The sequence below is a fragment of the Hemicordylus capensis genome, chromosome 2 (assembly GCF_027244095.1).
Source record: "Hemicordylus capensis ecotype Gifberg chromosome 2, rHemCap1.1.pri, whole genome shotgun sequence".
NCBI lineage: Eukaryota > Metazoa > Chordata > Lepidosauria > Squamata > Cordylidae > Hemicordylus > Hemicordylus capensis.
The window spans coordinates 127218325-127232449 of record NC_069658.1 but is presented as its reverse complement, the minus strand read 5'-3'; the positions used below and the strand labels follow the sequence as shown (position 1 = coordinate 127232449).

Sequence of the window (14125 nt, the reverse complement as noted above, 5' to 3'; positions counted from 1 at the left end):
AGAGTCTTGATATTTTATTGTGTAACATCAGAGGTAACATCAATATTTCTTTGTTGATGAAATGTGGTGAAAAGGAACAGTTTTCTATGATATTATCCAACTATGGCTACAAGAAATACTAGGAAGACAAGTAAAGAAGATGTGATGATATATATCACTGGATTATTTTAGGGCCTTATTAGGGAAATAGATGAAATGTTGCAAGCAATGGAACAAAATATTTAAAGGAGAATTGATCATTTAGCCAAAAACATTGAACAATGTGAAAATGAACTGGAGGTAATACAGCAATTATTACAGAGTCATAATGAAGTAGTTGAGAAATTAAATCAAAGAGTTGAAGAACAAAGAAAATCTTGTTCCTGATCTGCAGGCAAAAGTAGAAGTAAGTGTGAACAGTTTGGGACCAAAATGAAGGAACTGATAACTTTTAAAGACAGACAAATTTAATCTTTAGTGGCCTTCCAGAGAAGAATCTGTTACAAGAATTAATTCTAAGGGCTTTGGGGGAAAACAAGAGATGTCTTAGATAAAATTTTAATTTATCATATGAAGCAACTTGTGTAGAGAACCATCAAACAGAATGCTCCTGTTCAAAAGCTACATTTTGTCAAACCAAAAAACGAAATCAAACAAAAAACCAATTAAAATCTACAGAGGGACTACTTTACTTAAAATTCAATACACAGAATCCTGTTATCCTGAATGATATGTGTGCCAAATATTAGAGTGCTCTGCCCAATTTTTTTTCTCTTTTAGACATCTATCAGGATTTCCCCCAAATTGTTATTGGATGTCCAATTGGAAATCCAATTACCCTACTGTATCTAATATTTGCAAGTGTCCCAAAATCTGATTCCAGTACTTATTTGATTGTCTCAGATCTGATCCTATATTTTCTGTTGTGCACTGGGCTAGTAGATATTGTAAAGAAACTTGAAAGATACTGGGGCGATTCTCACGATCAACAAAAATCGGGCTAGCAGAGGCTAGCCCGATTTTTGTTGACCGTAAGAACGACCAGGCTTGCAGCCGAGCCCGGTGGTTCTTGAGCGGGTAACCCGCTCGAGAACCCCTGCTAAAAAACAGGTTTGGGGAGTGAGTGCTCCAGCAAACCTGCTTTTTAGGATTGTGCGTAGCCGCAGCGTACCTTCGTGCTGCGCCTAGTCATGAGCAGACCCCCGGCCAGGAGGTGAAAAGCCGCCTCCCGGCTCTGAGGGTCTCCCCAGTATGCCCTGCGCGCTCGTGCAGGGCATACTGGGGCTTGCGGGGGGCCGCACAGCCCCTGCTCCCCCCACCTCCTGATGGCTCCATCACGGAGCCGGCCATCATGTGGGCAGCCGGATGCCCGCTCGTTAGCGGGGAGAGCGGGCTTAGCCCGCTCTCCCTGCAGTTGTTACAAAAGCGGGTCTCATGCATCATGAGACCCACCTCACTTTAAGATGCTATCTATTTTCTTTATATTTATTTCTCTAATCCATGGTGTGGCTGCAAGATTTCACGAGCAGAAGCATTGTGGTGATAGGGCAGTGCAGATTCCATATACAGATAGGGAGGAGGATTCTGAGAGTAGAAGCACCATGGAGATTGGGCAATGGGGATTCCATACGCAGATAGGGAGGAGGAGCCTGTGGTGCTTAAGGACAGTTGGAATTCAACTGTTACTGATTGGAAGATGTTTTGTAGAGGAGAGGAATCTAAAAGGATAGTGGGCAGGGGTCTGTGAAGAGAGGGGTTGTGAGGGAGGAAAGAGCCCCTTCAGGAGAAGGAGGATGCCGTTGTGTGAATTAGATGAGAAAACAAGATGAACAAGATCTGTTAACTCAGGAAGGGAGAAAGAGAGAAAGAGGAAAAGGAGGGAAAGACAGATAGAGGGGAAGAGCGAGTGGAGGAGAGAGAAAGAGAGAAAGAAGGAAGGGTGAGGGACCGGCCCGAACCTGTCAGCGGCCTGAGGTGAATGAGTGGTCATGGCAGCGCCTATTGGCAGCAAGGAAGGGCCCAGTCAACCACTGCTGCTGTTTGGGGCTACTGAGGACATTGGTGGAGGTAGGTAGGCAGGCAAGGGATGGGCCAGAGCCTGTCAGTGGCCTGAGGGAAACGAGCGGCCATGGCGGTGGCAGCAGCAAGGAAGGGCCCAGTCAACTGCTGCTGCTGCTCTTGTGGGGAGGAGCAGGAGTGGGCCTATGGTGAGGGTAGGGAGGTCTCTGGGGATAGGGGCTACAGCCTGACCAATAGGTGCCAGCAACACTGCAGCCATGACCAAGAGGGGTGAGGGGGATAGAGTAAAGGGATGGAAAAGTGCCCAAGAGGGATGAGGGGGATGGAAGCAATCAGATGGAGAAGGAGGGGCAGGAGTGCAGCTCATGTGAGGGTGGGGAGATCTGAGGTGAGGGGGCTGTGGCAGGGGGTGAGGGGAGCAATCAAGTACTAGCATGCAGATGCTCTGTGTGGGTTAAGCTAGTATAGAACAATTCATTAATTAAAGAAATAGATAGGTAACTGGAGGAATTAAATGTCCCAGTTTTGAACTTATCTTCCTTGAAAAGTGAAAGAAGGGGTTTCTCATGAAAATTTGGTTTTCCATTTACCAAGGAATAGTCAAACTCAGAAAGGTGTACCCATATATTGTTTCCCGCATAAAAATTATCACATTAAGAGTTGGGTGGGAGTTGGTGGGGGGTTATTTTTGATAAATGTATTGCTAGCTATTTTCCTGGATAGTTTTATCATTTGAAGTATGGACAGGATCATTACATTACTTAACCAATAGGCCAAACACTACAAAAATTAACTTAAGCTACTGCTTTATAACTGGTTGCAGTTCATTTAACATGTCTCTAAATGACCACTTAAAATAATATTTTTATTTACTCCAGAACACTCTCCAGCTTCAAGTTCTCAACTTTCCATATATATATATATGGAGAAATTATGCTTTATGATAACCTTGGACTCCTGTTGGTATTCATGGAACAACCATCATGCAATAACCAATTTTATTTCAGACAGTAACAATGATTTATGGTCCATTTCCTTTTTTGCTGTCAGTGTGTTTTTAAGCACCAATTTGAATAAAAAGACACCGGGTGAACTAGGAATCTGTAATCAGCAAATATAGTAATTAAATATATATTGCACTCATTTAGCTTTCAATGTAACTACAACATAAATGAATGGAAGCCAATATTTCAGTATCTACCTAGAATTACATTTTAAAGTAAAATGTGAACTTACCTCTTCATGTTTTCAGTTGTCTCCCCCAATCCATGACAAGTGCTTTTAGCGCAAAAAGATAATTCAACATAATGGTATTGTCAGGTGCTCTCCATTTGCCCAATCAGTGAAAGGTTCCGGAGGCAGACTGCCTGGGTTTTGACTTCCTTTCGATGAACCAGCATTGGCCATTGATGATGATTTTGTAATATTTTGTTTCTTTACAAATAGAACATCATGTGGTGGTGAACAGCTTGTGTGCCTTCAAAAGGTAACAGATCCAGCACCTTAAACAGATCCCCAGAGAGATGATCTCCATTCCAAGGTGCTTTCTAGGGGTGTGCATCACAAAATAATCAGGATCAGATCAGATACTAATTATATGCATTGCATTGATCCTTTGGAATAACTCCCCTTTGGGAGCTGGATGCATGAAAGGACCCAACACATCAGATTGCCTTGATGCATCGGTAGGGGGTAAGATCTTACTTGATAAATGAGTAGAATACTCCCTTTCCTCCTTTTTACATGAAAACTTCAGTCTTGCTGCTGGCAGCAGCGGCCACGGTGCCTGCGTTTCAAAATGCTGGTCTTCTTTCTATCAACTGTCCCTCAGTGCCCCAGAGAAGGACACTCAGTGCCCCAGAGAAGGAAGTAATATCATTATGTTGTGACCTTTCCCAAGTGTATTACTCAGTGGTATAGGGAGGGCATAGTCTGTGATTTGGGGCAATTTGGAGTTTACAGAGAGAATGGGAAAGCTGGGGGAGAGCACAGTCTGCCTATGTTTGGGCCACACACACCCTGTGGGGCACCCCGTCTATCTCCGCCACATGTGACGCCCTCCCTGACGGAGCAGCCTCTGGTAGGCTGCCTACACCCACCACTCAGCTGGCCACTGTGCATATGCAGAGGCCATTTGAGTGGTAGGCAAGACAGCCAAGTGCTGTGCCGACCACTCAGCTGGCCATTGTGCATGTGCGGCAGCCCACTGAGCAGTGGGGGAAGGGCAGCCTGCCCTGGGCTGCTCTGTTATGGAGGCTGCCACTGCATGGGCAGGGGGTACCACCAGATGCCTGTGGTGGCAGGGGAGAAGGGGCGCTGCATAGCAGCCCCGTCAGCAGCTGCACATGGGTTCTTGGAACCTGTGCACACAATTACTGTATTTTATTTATTTATTCGATTTATATACCACCCTTCCAAAATGACTTCCAAATTACAGCTCTGCCCCTGCACCAAATGTATTTTACAGGGCAAGAATGCAATGTTGAGATGTTGATTCCTGCCCAGGGCATTGTGGGCTGGTTAGTAGGAAGAAATATCCATTTTTGAAAAACCACTGCTATAGTACAATATAATACAAAGTTATATATAGCGCCCTTGTACGCTATTGGATCAAATTGTATCCATTTGTCAGGAAAAAATTTTCATCAGATTGTATCCAATAAAAAATTGTCCAATAGAGTCTGAATCACACTGGTTCCAATTATCAGACCGATATGGTGTACAATCCTAGTGCTTTCCAACCATAAGCACTCAATCTCTCTGCACTGTACACTGAGTCACTCTCTCTGGCAAAACTGCAGTTTCTTCACACACACCGTACTTTAGCCTCTCCCCATAGTTTGTATGGAAGGTCCATCCCTTTCAAGCTCTGGTAACTTACCATATTCCAGCCATTTCCATACACTGTATGACCCAACCATTAACTCCAGTTAAGGCATATCAACTAGCCATTAAGGAACATTGGCTGGCATGTTACACAATAATAGGAGGTTGAAGCGAGAGCTCCATCCTCTCAAGGCACTGATAAACAAGCTGTGCTAAAGGCTTGTCATCAAGTGCACAGTAGAAGAGATAGAGATGTGATGTTTACTTCTCTCCACTCCTCACAAAAGCTCTTTTCATTTCCAAGAACATGTTAACATATTCCTGAGGACTGGGTACCACAGTATGTGGTGAGCAAAGCAGATGAAGTATCTTCCAAACTGGATCATTGCCTTTGCTGGTGTCTCCTGTGTGTGTGTGTGTGTGTGTGTGTGTGTGTGTGTGTGTGTGTGTTTAAGATAGTTCACTCCTCTTTTTGCTAATGTAAACCACTTTGGGATTTTAATGCCTAAAAGTTGTAGATAGCCATGTTGATCCATTAAAAAGAATCTCAAAGCAACAATTGCAGTAGTATTGTTATTAGGACTAACCAAAATGATACAAAACCTTAAGCAAGTCTGAAAGTTTGCTTAACATTTTGTGTCATTTTGGTTGGTGCTAATAAATGTATTACTCAAATTGTGGCTTTTAGTATTAAACATATAATTTACTCAGCTGATGTGGTTCCTTTTTACAGATATTATCAAAGCTATTTACAGTCTATCCCCAGGGAAACAACTCCCATACCAATCCAGCAAAGTATGAATTGGCCTAATTTGTTGAATGCTCTACCCCTTTGATGTTTTTATTCACCTCATATTACCTTTGCACTACAAGAAATTGTGACATCATATCAACATGGTGGCCATTCTCTGAAATTCTAAGGATTACTTAAAGTGGAGATGTAGGTGTTACAAATTTAACCTAAAGTATCATTTGAAGCAAATATGGTGGATCTTACATGAAACATTTGAGGAATTGTAGTAGGCCTAACAAAATCCTTTGGGGGATTCAGTACATTCCTAGATTCTTCCTCAGGGAAATTACTATTGGCTTTGAAGGTTCCTCTGGAGGTCTGAGCAAATGCACTCCATCTACTTTTGAGGAATTTCAAAGGAAACCAAAAGAGGTTTTAGTAAGAGAAGAGACAGTTTTCAGGTGGGTTTTGTGCAAACTTAAGTGGTCATGGAAGGACCCACACTTGAACAAAAGTTACACACTTGCAAATAAAGCCCCCATTTTCCACCATACCCTCCTTTGTATCTTTCCTTCCCATCTGTCTGGAACAGAGAACAAATAAACATGTGAGGGAATTCAAAAGCTTCTCTCTTGCTCAGGCACTCTTGCTTTCATCTCTTTCCTTTCCTTCCATCTCTTCTTTTAGGCAGTGTGCAGGTGATGGGGCTTCCTCTGAACCACCAGGAAATGTGGAGTGGAGGGAGAATGGGTTGACATCTCTGGGCAAGGCACAAGCTGCACCTGTTAGACCGAAAGGCCACCTATTGACCATTTGACCCACCTCTTGTTGACCTGTTGTTGTTCACTTCTGAAACTGGTGAAATCAGTCATTGGATCAGCTTTTACTAGGGATGTGCTTAAAATGTTTTGGCACCTCTGTTTCCAGGTGCCGAAATGCTTCCAGCTGCCCCAGCCAAATAATTTCGGCCACGCCAAGCACGAGCAGGCGTCTTAAAAGGAGGGAGGCAGGTTTTACCTGCCCCTCCATTGCAGCTCTGCTGCCCCCCGCTGCCCCAGAGCGGAGCTGTTTGTATGCAGCCGGGCTCTCTGTTTGCCAGCTACAAATGCTTAGGAACAGGAATTTCCCTGTTGCCAGCATGAAATGGCATCTAAACATGTGCGGATGCCATCTTGACTGCTCGGTGTTGCTGATGATGCAAGATGGCATCTGCACATGCTCAGACAACATTTCCTGCTGTCAATAGGGAACTTCCTGTTCCTAAGCAAATGAAACTGGCAAACAGAGAACCCGACTGCTTCATACAAACAGTGCCACTCTGGAGCGGTGGGGGCAGTGGAGCTGCAACGGAAGGGCAAGTAAGACTTACTTTCCTCCTTTTTAAGTGCCCACTCTCTGCTGCCCTAGATGTGTATGAAATGTTTCGTGCTCACCCCTCGCTTTTACATGCAGTAATCTCTGTATTCACTCTAATCCTGTGTTTCTGCCTCCCATGTCAGTTTCAGTATGCCTTCACTAACACTGACTTGGGCCTGAGTTGTTTCCTGCGCACTTTGATGAATCATCCTGTCAGAAGAGGAAGTGGTTGAAATCAGCAGTGCTGAGCTGAGCAGCAGGCTGGTCTCTGATCTGTCACTTGAGTTCCTTAATAAAAGAAGCAGTTCAGCAGTGACAAGAGTGTCATTTTTTGAATGAGGGTGGACGGTACATGTGAGGAGTGCAGGGGATACAAAAGATTTGGGGTGGAACAAAGCAGGTGAGACTTGCTGAGGACATGAAACAAGATAAAAAGACAATATAAGCAGGGGACGGAAGGAGTCGAGAAGAGCCAAGGCAAAAGAAGATAACAGAAAGAAAAAACAATAAGAGATGTGGTGTTTCTTGTTCTAAACAATGGCATAGGAAAGAGTGTTGCATAGTCCTGTCTCAACCTTTTCCTAAAATATTCCCAAAATATTTGTTTTGCACTTTAGATTATGCAACCCCAGCCCTCAAGAAATTTCATATATTATAAACAATTTTGTCTTACTTCAGAATTCTTCAGATATTTAGCCTAAGGAGAACTTCCAAAGTTGCTTCTAATTTTGAAATCCAGTTACATCTTAGAGATGTACAAACTATACTACCTAGGGATGTGCGAACCGGTTCAAATTCAAACAGGGATGGTTCGAAGGTTCGAATTCGAACCAAACCAGCCATCAGGTTCGCGCTGGAGGTTTGAATTCGAACTGAACCAGGGGGTGGTTTGATTCGAACCGGTTCAAACTGGTTTGGACCTCCAAAAGTGGGTGGGGTGGTAGCTGGCACCCATGGCTACCTACCATCCAAAACCCAATGCAATCCGACACTCCTACGATTTTTTATGACTATTTGAAATGGTGGGCCACTGTGAGAAACAGGATGCTGGACTAGATGGGCCTTGGGCCTGATCCAGCAGGGCTGTTCTTATGTTCTTATGAAATATTTTCAATTATTTTTCTCATAGAGTATAATGGGACCCAAACCAGCCCTTATCCCCTATTGTGGAGCACCTAGGGGCACAAAAGTGGGGTGGGTGATGCCTACCGGGGTGCCTACCACCCACAAAACGCCAAGGCAATTGGACACTCCTCTGATTATTGATGAATTTTTAAAGTATTTTTGAATTCCTCATAGGGAATAATTAGGATTGCAGCAAATGTATAGCTTCACATTGGGGGGAAAGGGTTGCAGAGTGTGGTGGGTGGTAGTTCCCAGGGTGGGCAAGGAAGCTATCAGAATTATTTGAAAGGAATTGGGCAAAGGGCTGATTTTTAAGTGATTTTTGAAGTTTGTGTCTTTAAGGTTAGCAGATGAGAGTGGATTCATATTTTGTCATTGAAAATCTAATATGCTACCAAAGAATCTACACTCAGAACACTTCAGAAACAACAAAACCCAGTACCCCATGGTTTAGCAACCCATGGGGGTGGTTGGCACCCTCTTTGCACTAGACCACCACTCACTCTGGGCCACCCCAGCACCCCACAAGTGGCTTTAAGGTTTTTCTCCATAGGGAATAATGGAGGTTTCAGCAACCCCATAACTGCACTTGAGGGTTGCTGGGGTGGCCCAGAGCGAGGGTGCCAACCAAGGAAAATTTCAGTTTCCTTCTGTAAAGTAGCTTCAATTGCTAGTAGTGATGCATAAAACCTAGCAGCAGTTGGGAGATCACCCTGGGCATTATTCAGCCAATGTTAAGCACTTTTAAATCCCCTTGGTTTCATGAAAGAGGAGTTATGCATGTGTTGTAGTCTCAGCTATCTAGTCCAATTTACAGTTTTGATACTATGCTATATTCTTTGCTGCCTTTTTCTACCTGTACTTCCTGTTCCATTTTCCTTTTAAGATCAATGACAACTTATTTTGGTATTCATGTTGCAGTAAATTCTTTTCAAGTTGAAAACCTTTCTGTCAATCTTGTTTAAATCCTACACTTCTAAAGAGGTCGTTTTGCGATCTAAAAAATTGCACATCTCTTCAATATTTTTATTTGCATTATTTTTCTTGGAAGGAAATCATCTCTCATGGCCTATCATCTCTCATGTGATCTTTATTATCTAAGTATCAATCAATCAACGTTTATTACGGTCTATGACCAGCACAACAAGGGGGGGGATACAATTAAAATATAAATAACAGTAAAAAACAACAACAAATCAACAGTCTAACCCACCAACAATATTATAACTAAAAGGTTATAAAGCAGCACTAGAGTTATTAATTAAAAACTGATGCAATCTTCGAGCTGCTGCACAAAAGCCCGCCACTTTTCAAGTGATGGCAGGAGTACTGTCCTCAAGCAGGAAAGCCACTTGTTAACTAGGTGAATTTCCTGGAAAACGAGCCAGCAGTGGAGATATTAATTCTAGACGCAAGTCCCTATAAAAGGGGCAATAAACCAGGGTGATTAATCTTCCAGTCTGCCATGCCTTGTGTAATAGTTAACAAAGTTGTGGCCCTTTTCTTCCATACTAAGTCTACGTGTCTTCTTGAGCCGGGGTCTGGGGACAATGTTTAATTTTTGTTTTAAAATGTTTTTAAATTGTTAGTTGTTGTGTTATTGTTTTAATTTGTTTTAGCTTTTCATTGTTTTATAAGTTTGTTTTAATTGTAAACCGCCCTGAGCCATTTTGGAAGGGCGGTATATAAATCAAATAAATAAATAAATAAATAAATAAATAAATAAATAAATAAATAAAGAAAGCAAAACATGTTCGATTGTTTCAACCTCCCCACAACCACAGGGGCATAAACGCTCCGCATAAGGACTCCCACTGTAACGACCTTCAAGGACAGCAGAGGGAAGGCATCTACATCTGGCCTGTGTGAAAGCCAGCCTATATTGGGGATATCTAATTGTTGCAGATAGGATAAAGAGCAACAAGTATCTAAGTAGTGATCAGCAGCTGGTGGGCCCTTGGACCATATTTGCCTGCCTAAATGGTGTCAACCAGTGGTGTTCTTACCCATGGACTTTGGGGCTGAAGTCCAAGGCCTCCATACCCCTGGGGCCCCCAAATCCTCTTTAGTCTGTCCTGGGTGGTGTGGTCACCGCTGGCCCACACTGCTCTGGGCGGCTGAGTGTGATTACAACCTGTGTCAGGTGCTTTAGAGACAGAGGGGGGAGTGGGGAAAGAAATATGTGGGATGGGGATATGTTAAGTTGTATGTTGAAATGTTTCTGCTACTGCATATTTGCATAAATATACCTGTTTTATAGTCTTACATGTGAGTTGTTTGCAGCCACAAAAACGTGTGTGTGTGTGTAGGGGGTGATGCTTAACTTGGTGGAGGGCGCTTCCGAAGGTCTTTAAGTCCAGGCTCCAAAATTACCTATGCGTACCTCTGTTGCCAATCCCAGAGTCAAAAGAGAAATGCAGATGAGAGCATTTTATAGCAAAAGATTTGCCAGCAGTTTGCTGGCAGAGGGCATGAGGTCTTGCCGCTGAATTGCCCACTTTATTTAGTTATTTAGATATTTATTTAGTGAGTAAATGCCCTGCTAACTGGGCAAAGAGGCACCTTTTACCGTGGTGGTTCTCTTTATTTAGCAGGGGGAGAGTAACTGGCGCTATCCACCCCCAGCACAGTACCTCCAGTGACTGTTGCTGGTGTCTATATTATGTTTCTTTTTAGACTGTGAGCCCTTTGGGGACAGGGTTCCATCTTGTTTGTTATTTCTCTTTGTAAACCGCCCTAAGCCATTTTTGGAAGGGCGGTATAGAAATCGAATTATTATTATTATTATTATTATTATTATTATTATTATTATTATTATTACATTTATATACTACCCCATACAAAAAGGTCCCTGGGCAGTTTACAATATAAAAGCAATTAAAACATTAACATAATTAAAACAATTTAAAATAGAATAAAAACGCTAAAACCGAAGATTTAAAACTATAAACTAAAAGGCTGACTAAACAGGTGTGTATTTAGGTCCTTCTTAAAAACATTCAGAGAAGGGGAGACTCTAATTTCATTAGGAAGTGTGTTCCAGAGTCCCAGGGCAACTCTAGAAAAGGCCCATTTTCAAATCGCCACCAACCAAGCCAGTGGCAGCTGCCCTTAACCGGCTGTGGGGTTGATGAAAAAGAAGGCACTCTCTTAAACTTGCTTATCAAAGGGGATTTCCTTCAAAACTAGCTGCTAACCAGAGACATAAATTGTGTGAATTCTTCCTTGCATACCATGTTCTTGAATCTGTGTGTAGAGAGGCTTTCTGTTGTCATCACTGAGAGGGAAATGTTCTAGGCATGTGCATTTATTTCCTATTATGTGCTCTCTCTTTTTAAAGTAGTAAATGTGTGTATAAATCAGATTCTGTGATTCAATTCAAGCTCAAATCGGCCAGGCAGACCAGTCCTCCAAGGCAGGCAGCTACACCAAGTCCGGAGTGGAGGGCTGGTCTCTCTGCCAAACCCAATTGGTAAACCAGATCTCCCCAGAAAAAACCACCATTATGAGGCCCGTTTTCCCAGGAAAACGGGCTTCAAAATGGCACTTTAATTACCCAAATTGATTTGGGTCCAATTGGGGGTGATTTTCTTTGACCCAAAATCAGGCCCTCTATTTTTAGGGCAATTCGATTTGAGTTCCAATTGCCCCCAATTTTACCCGAATTGATTTGAGGTTGAATCAAATTGCACATCCCTAAGAAGAGGACCTTGTGTATATGGGGCTCAATATGTTTCCCCAAAGCGGAAATTCTTTTCAATTCCAGTATTTTTAGGGTTTCCCAAAGGCGAAACTGAATTTATTCATAAATTTCATGGTTCCTTTGAGGGAGAAATTTTGGAGGAATTCCTCAGAAAGTTTCTCCCCATTCTTCAGAAGTGCTACATCACAATGATTAATTGGCTATAAATCCCACAGATTTCAGAGTTTAGGCTCAGGATATAAATCAGCTCAGAAACCAGCACTCCCACTGAACTGGCATGTGGAGTTGAATGGCCTGTATTTTTACTCTCCAGAAGTCTTTGGCAGATATGGTTTGAGTGCATCATGAACCATGACTGAAGCTGTTCACAGTACTGTGTTCACTTGTCTGCTCATAAATTTTCCCTGTTCCTTATAGAACTCTCCTACCTACAGGAGAACACAAAAAGACAAATTTGGTAATTATAGGCTCCTTTGTAATTTCCTTTATAAAGTATTCTCATTGAAATGCACTTTGCTAATTCTTTTCAAAAGGAAAACTTAGCTGTGATGTTATAATCAAAATTTATGCCTCTAGCAACCCATTCCTGCCAAGAAGGGGAAAAATATTAGAATTGGTGCAAGATAATTTTTTTATTAAAAGAAAAGAAATAATTCAATGTGAAGTCTGTACACGGTACTTATCCTTTGCATTCTGTATGACAAAACCTGAACATTTTATTCCAAAACCTGAAGCATAAATTAGCTGTTTCCCAGCGGCAAAAAGACAATATTGAAAGCAGTTGCTGTCAATTCCAGAGATTTAAACTTGCAGTATATAATTTAACAGGGTTAATTAGCCAGTAGGGAAGATTCATTGTCAAGTATATAAGACCTTGCCATCGATTAAACTGACCCTACTGGTCACTGCTTTATGAGTTGGCCCTGGTGTTATTATATGTGATTTCACGGAATTACATATTTGCTCCTTGAGTTAATCAGACTGAAACATTACATCAGTGTTCCCTAAACTTTTGATAACTAAGGCATCCTTTCTTTCCTGAATAAAAATTCGAGGCAATAAGAACTATCCACATTCAGAAGAGCTTCACCCCTTGTATTTCAGCATGAGTCACAGATTTGTACATGTCTCCTGGTTGGATGGGGACACGTTTTATTGGATGTATAGGAACAGCAGTGCACAGCAGATGCCTTCTCATAAATAAGTATTTATTGCTAACAACTCACTCAAAGCACACAATGCCTAATATTAGGTAAGTGAAAAACCCAAGAAATGTAACTTATCTGTAGACTGCCTCTAGTTGCTAGTGGGCGGAGGACTCTACTGCGGTAGAACTTCTGCTTTGTATGCAGAAGGTCCCAGGTTCAGTTCCTGGCATCTCTTCTGGGAACTAGGTGTCTGAAGCCCTGGAAGGCTGCTGCCAGTCAGTGTAGATCAGAGATTCTCAACGTTGGGTACCCAAATGTTATTGGACTTCAACTCCCATAATCCCCAGTTACAGTGGCCTTTGGTTGGGGATTATGAGAGTTGAAGCTCAATAACATACTGGGACCCAACACTGAGAATCCCTGGTGTAGATGATACTGAGCTAGATGGACAAATGGTCTGACTCAGTATTAGGTAGCTTCCTATGTAACTAGTCCATTTGGGGGTAAGACTGTTCAGGTCCCTGAGAAGATCACAGAGGCCCAATCACTGTCACGGCTTATTTAAAAAATTGAAAGTGTTCCCCAGTTCTTTCACTTGGTCTTCTATTACTGAGGCCGCCGGGCTTGCCTCTTAAAGAATTGCTCTGTAAGACATCTAGAACAATGATTCATTCTGAGACATGAGGGGCAGTCTCTTACCAGGGTGGGCAATCTTTGCATCAGGCATGCAGCATCTTTGCATCAGGCGTGATGAAATGATTCAATCACATCTCAGATGTGATGCTATTACCTGCCCCTTGCAGAGCTTGATTGGCAAGGAGGCAGTGATAACTCAGAGGCTATGTCCTCAAGTTGTTTTGTGGCATAGTCAACATTCATCATATTGAATATGTTGCTTCAGTGAATGTAGTGAAATCTACTTATATCAGGGTAGTATAGCTGGATAAGACACATGAACAAAGAGGCTGGGTGGGATTCATACCATATAAAAATTCAGGGAGAGTCAGGTCAGAGCTGGGAACAGGAACCAGGTGTATTCAAGATGTGCCACAGACAAGAAACTCTAAACAGATATGCCTCTTGACCAGTTTCCTAGCAGTGTCGTTCAGCTTCCTCTCACAGGGGCTTCTGGGAGGTTGTAGACAAAGATAGCAGGAAAGCTCAAGGAGTAAAAAAGTGAGAACTGAGTAATTATCATGGTAATACTGTGAAATCTGATATTTATCATGACAGAGT

The 14125-nt window shown here is 42.4% G+C and overlaps 1 protein-coding gene across 9 annotated transcripts in view; it reads left to right on the top strand.

The window, feature by feature from the left end:
* Nucleotides 1-14125, top strand: part of LINGO2 (leucine rich repeat and Ig domain containing 2) — a 937252-nt gene that overhangs the window by 558671 nt on the left and 364456 nt on the right. The window lies entirely within an intron of this gene.